This window comes from Pristiophorus japonicus, chromosome 20 (genome assembly GCF_044704955.1).
Source record: "Pristiophorus japonicus isolate sPriJap1 chromosome 20, sPriJap1.hap1, whole genome shotgun sequence".
Classification (NCBI taxonomy): Eukaryota; Metazoa; Chordata; class Chondrichthyes; family Pristiophoridae; genus Pristiophorus; species Pristiophorus japonicus.
Window position 1 is genome coordinate 89,097,557 of NC_091996.1, and position 5,314 is coordinate 89,102,870.

General features: G+C 50.6%; 1 non-coding gene across 1 annotated transcript; it reads right to left on the minus strand.

Moving 5' to 3' along the window:
- Positions 1 to 296: 296 nt before the first annotated feature.
- Positions 297 to 379, minus strand: trnal-cag (transfer RNA leucine (anticodon CAG)). The gene has a single exon. It is a non-coding gene; the product is annotated as a tRNA-Leu (tRNA).
- Between the last annotated feature and the right edge of the window lie 4,935 nt (positions 380 to 5,314).

Here is a 5,314-nt window from a genome sequence, read left to right on the forward strand (position 1 = left end):
CACTCCCTCAATAGCAAGAATGTCCTTCCTCAGATTAGGAGACCAAAACTGCACACAATATTCCAGGTGTGGCCTCACTAAGGCCCTTACAACTGCAGTAAGACCTCCCTGCTCCTATACTCAAATCCTCTTGCTATGAAGGCCAACATGCCATTTGCCTTCTTCACCGCCTGCTGTACCTGCATGTTAACTTTCAATGGCTGATGTACCATGACACCCAGGTCTCGTTGCACCTCCCCTTTTCCTATCTGCTGCCATTCAGATAATATCCTGCCTTCGTGTTTTAAAACACTGACTATCAGGAGTGGGATTCGAACCCACGCCTCCAGAGGAGACTGCGACCTGAACGCAGCGCCTTAGACCGCTCAACCATCCTGACTGGGAAGAACATAACTAGAGGCCATCAATACAAGATCCTCACCAAGAAACCCAATGGGAAATTCAGGAGAAACTTCTTTACCCAGAGAGCGGTGAGAATGTGGAACTCGCTGCCACAGGGAGGGGTTGAGGCGAATAGTATCGATGCATTTAAGGGGAGGCTGGACAAGCGCATGGGGGAGAAGGGAATAGAGGGTTATGCTGATAGAGTTAGATGAGGACAGACGGGAGGAGGCTCGAGTAGGGCATAAACTCCGGCGTGGACTGGTTGGGCCGAATGGCCTGATCCTGTGCCATATATCCAATGTAATCCTATGTAAACACGGAGCCAGCGCTGGGAAAATCGGTCCCTGAAATTTAGCGGTGAGTTTCCGTCGGCTATTCGACTGTGAAGGGCATCATGCTAACGCGTTCAGCGCACAAACTCGCACGCCCCCACGCCCCCCCCCCTCCGCCAGCAGTAGTGAGCAGACGAGGAACTAATAGTGAACAGGACTAGGAAATACCCTCTCTAACTGTGGGGGCAGTCAATCCAAATCTCTTGCCCCAGCTCCGACTGAGAACAGTTCATTGTACTCCTTCTCGGGCTGTGGGCGTCGCAGGCAAGGCCGGTATTTATAGCCCATGCCTGGAGACACAGCTGAGTGGTTTGCTCGGTCAATAAAGAGGGCGGTTTATTGTCAACCACATACAAGCCCAGACAGGGTTCCCCAGACAGCAGGTTTCCTTCCATAAAGGACGTTACTGATCCCGATGAGTTTTTAAAATAATCCCAACCCAGGTTTTTAAACTTAACTCAAATTCCCGAACTGCCACGGGTGGTTTTTGAACTCGTGTTGGCTGCATTCTTTGAGCCAGGTCTCAGATTTACTGGTCCAAAATGGTCACCACAAAAGTATTTGACACAGTATAAGGCTTTCACTCTAAGCAAGGGTGTTTGCTCCTTTTAAATTCACATCAACAACAAAAACCTGTATTTATATAGCGCCTTTAATGTAGTAAAATGTTCCAAGGCACTTCACAACTCCTCAGATAATGGAAACATAGAAAATAGGTGCAGGAGTAGGCCATTCGGCCCTTCGAGCCTGCACCACCATTCAATAAGATCATGGCTGATCATTCACCTCAGTACCCCTTTCCTGCTTTCTCTCCATACCCCTTGATCCCTTTAGCCCTAAGGGCCATATGTAACTCCCTCTTGAATATATTTAGTGAATTGGCCTCAACAACTTTCTGTGGTAGAGAATTCCACAGGTTCACCACTCTCTGGGTGAAAAAGTTTCTCCTCATCTCGGTCCTAAATGGCTTACCCCTTATCCTTAGACTGTGACCCCTGGTTCTGGACTTCCCCAACATCGGGAACATTCTTCCTGCATCTAACCTGTCCAGAATGTTATATGTTTCTCTGAGATCCCCTCTCATTCTTCTAAACTCCAGTGAATACAGGCCCAGTCGATCCAGTCTCTCCTCATATGTCAGTCCTGCCAGCCCTGGAATCAGCCTGGTGAACCTTCGCTGCACTCCCTCAATAGCAAGAACGTCCTTCCTCAGATTAGGAGACCAAAACTGAACACAATATTCCAGGTGAGGCCTCACCAAGGCCCTGTACAATTGCAGTAAGACCTCCCTGCTCCTATACTCAAATCCTCTCGCGATGAAGGCCAACATACCATTAGCCTTCTTCACCGCCTGCTGTACCTGCATGCCAACTTTCAATGACTGATGTACCATGACACCCAGGTCTCATTGCACCTCCCCTTTTCCTAATCTGCCACCATTCAGATAATATTCTGCCTTCCTGTTTTTTTCTACCAAAGTGGATAACCTCACACTTATCCACATTATACTGTATCTGCCATGTATTTGCCCACTCGCCTAACCTGTCCAAGTCACCCTGCAGCCTCTTAGCATCCTCCTCACAGCTCACACCGCCACCCAGCTTAGTATCATCTGCAAACTTGGAAATATTACAGTTAATTTCTTCATCTAAATCATTGATGTATATTGTAAATAGCTGGGGTCCCAGCACTGAGCCTTGCGGCACCCCACTGGTCACTGCCTGCCATTCTGAAAAGGACCCGTTTATCCCGACTCTTTGAGGAAGTCCATGCCTGTGTGCAGCAAGACCTGGACGACATTCGGGCTTGGGCTGATGTGAAAAGTGACATTTGTGCCACACAAGTGCCAGGCAATGACCATCTCCAACGAATCTGTTCCTGAATCCCTTTGCAAATGGTCTATTTGAAGAAAGCAATGGCCATTGTTTACTCCAAGGCTACTTCTGTCTATGTCGCTCTCCTCCTTTAAGTCGCTCCTTAAAACCCACCTCTTTGGCCAAGCTTTTGCTCACCTCGTCTAATATCTCCGCATGCAGCTCAAATCCCTCCGTGGCCCTCGCCCCTCCCTAACTCTGTAACTTGCTCCAGCCCCGCAATCCTCTGAGATCTCTGCGCCCCTCCCCCCGATTTCTATCACCCCACCATCGGTGGCCGTGCCTTCAGCTGCCTGGGGCCCCCGAGCTCTGAAACTCCTTCCCTAAACCTCTCCGTCTCTCTCTCTCTCTCTCTCTCTCTCTCCTCCTTTAAAACCCTCCCTAAAACCGACCTGTTCGACCCAGCTTTTGGTCACCTGTCCCGAATATCTCCTTCTACGGCTCGGGGGTCAAAGGTTGTTCGATTATCGCTCCTGTGAAGTGCCTTGGGAAGTTTTTAACCACGTTAAAGGCGCTATTTAAATGCAAATTGCTTTCGTCTGACAAGTCGATCCACGGTACTTTATTTGAATTGTTACGTTGACGGATGTTTCGATTTGAACCTTACTGTCAAATACCCGTTTGAATAATGGGTCTTTGAGGGCAGTATTGATGGCCCTAGCAAACTTGAAATACCAGCTCTTTTAAATAAAACCTGCCAATGCCCCAGGTGTTCCAGTGAAAGCGGCTGCTAATTGAGTCAATAAAGCCAGTGGACCAGTGTTGCCTCACCTGATAACTGCTCCCTACTGGCTCATCTTCTGGATAGCTATTAAGACCAAAACAAATCATCCAATCACACAGCTCATCGAGCCTGTGCCAGGTCTCGGGAAAGAACGATCCAATCAGTCCCACTCCCCCCTTGCTCTTTCCCCTGTAGCCCTGCCAATGTTTCCTTTTCGAGTATTTATCCAACTCCCCCCCCCCGTTTGAAAGTTACGATTGAATCTGCTCCCACCGTCCTGTCAAGCAGCGCGTTCCCGATCACAACAACTCGCTGCGTAAAAACACTCTCCCCCTCGGGTTCCATCGCCGATTATTGTCAATCTGTGTCCCTCTGGTTCCCGACCCTTCCACCAATGGGAACAGTTTCTCCCTCTCGGTCTACTCTGTCCAGACCCCTCATGATTTTGAGCACCTCGATCAAATCTCCTCTCAACCTTCTCTGCTCCGAGGAGAACAACCCCAGCTTCTCCAGTCTGTCCCCGTAACTGAAGTCCCTCATCCCTGGAACCATCCTCGTCAATCTCCTCCGCACCCTCTCTAAGGCCTTCCCATCCTGCCTAAAGTGCGGGGCCCAGAATTGGACACAATACTCCAGTTGAAGCCAAACCAGTGATGTATAAACTTTATAACTTATGCATAACTTCCATGCAATAGAAAAAGAAAGACTTGCATTTATATAGCGCCTTTCATGACCACCGGACGTCCCAAAGCGCTTTACAGCCAATGAAGTACTTTTGGAGTGTAGTCGCTGTTGTAATGTGGGAAACGGGGCAGACAATTTGCGCACAGCAAGCTCCCACACACAGCAATGTGATAATGACCGGATAATCTGTTTTAGTGACGTTGATTGAGGGATAAATATTGGCCCCAGGACACCGGGGAGAACTCCCCTGCTCTTCTCTGAAATAGTGGCCGTGGGATCTTTTACGTCCACCTGAGAGAGCAGACGGGGCCTCGGTTTAACGCCTCAGCCAAAAGACAGCACCTCCGACAGTGCAGCGCTCCCTCAGTACTGCCCCTCCGACAGTGCGGCGCTCCCTCAGCACTGCCCCTCCGACAGTGCGGCGCTCCCTCAGTACTGCCCCTCCGACAGTGCGGCACTCCCTCAGCACTGTCCCTCCGACAGTGTGGTGCTCCCTCAGCACTGCCCCTCCGACAGTGCGGTGCTCCCTCAGCACTGCACTGGAGTGTTGGCCTGGATTTATGTGCTCAAGTCCCTGGAGTGGGACTTGAATCCACAACCTTCTGACTCAGAGACCCATTGAGCCACGGCTGGAAAGCTGCACGATCGAGTTACTCCTAAGGAAGAGCTTGGGTTTACACAGCCCTCAATTTCCAGTTGCAACGCCAAGGATAAACTAAGAAAATAACATGAGCTGGAGTTGGCATGACAACGGGAAAACCTGGACTGGAGTCTCTCCAAGGGGACGGAGGCAGGACGAGATTCTGACTGTAACCCAGGTTGAAAGGCACAGATGCGGGGCGAAGGCAGGATTGGCTCCAATTGGGAAGCCCTCCATGGCCGAATAGCCGCCACTCATCATCTGTAGAGGGCTGTAGTAATACCCACCCTCCTGTATGGCTCAGAGACATGGACCATGTACAGTAGACACCTCAAATCGCTGGAGAAATACCACCAACGATGTCTCCGCAAGATCCTGCAAATCCCCTGGGAGGACAGACGCACCAACGTTAGCGTCCTCGACCAGGCCAACATCCCCAGCATCGAAGCACTGACTACACTCGACCAGCTCCGCTGGGCGGACCACATCATCCGCATGCCCCGACACGAGACTCCCAAAGCAAGCGCTCTACTCGGAACTCCTTCACGGCAAACGAGCCAAAGGTGGGCAGAGGAAACGTTACAAGGACCACCCTCAAAGCCTCCCTGATAAAGTGCAACATCCCCACTGACACCCGGGAGTCCCTGGGCCAAAGACCAGTCCGCCCTAAGTGGAG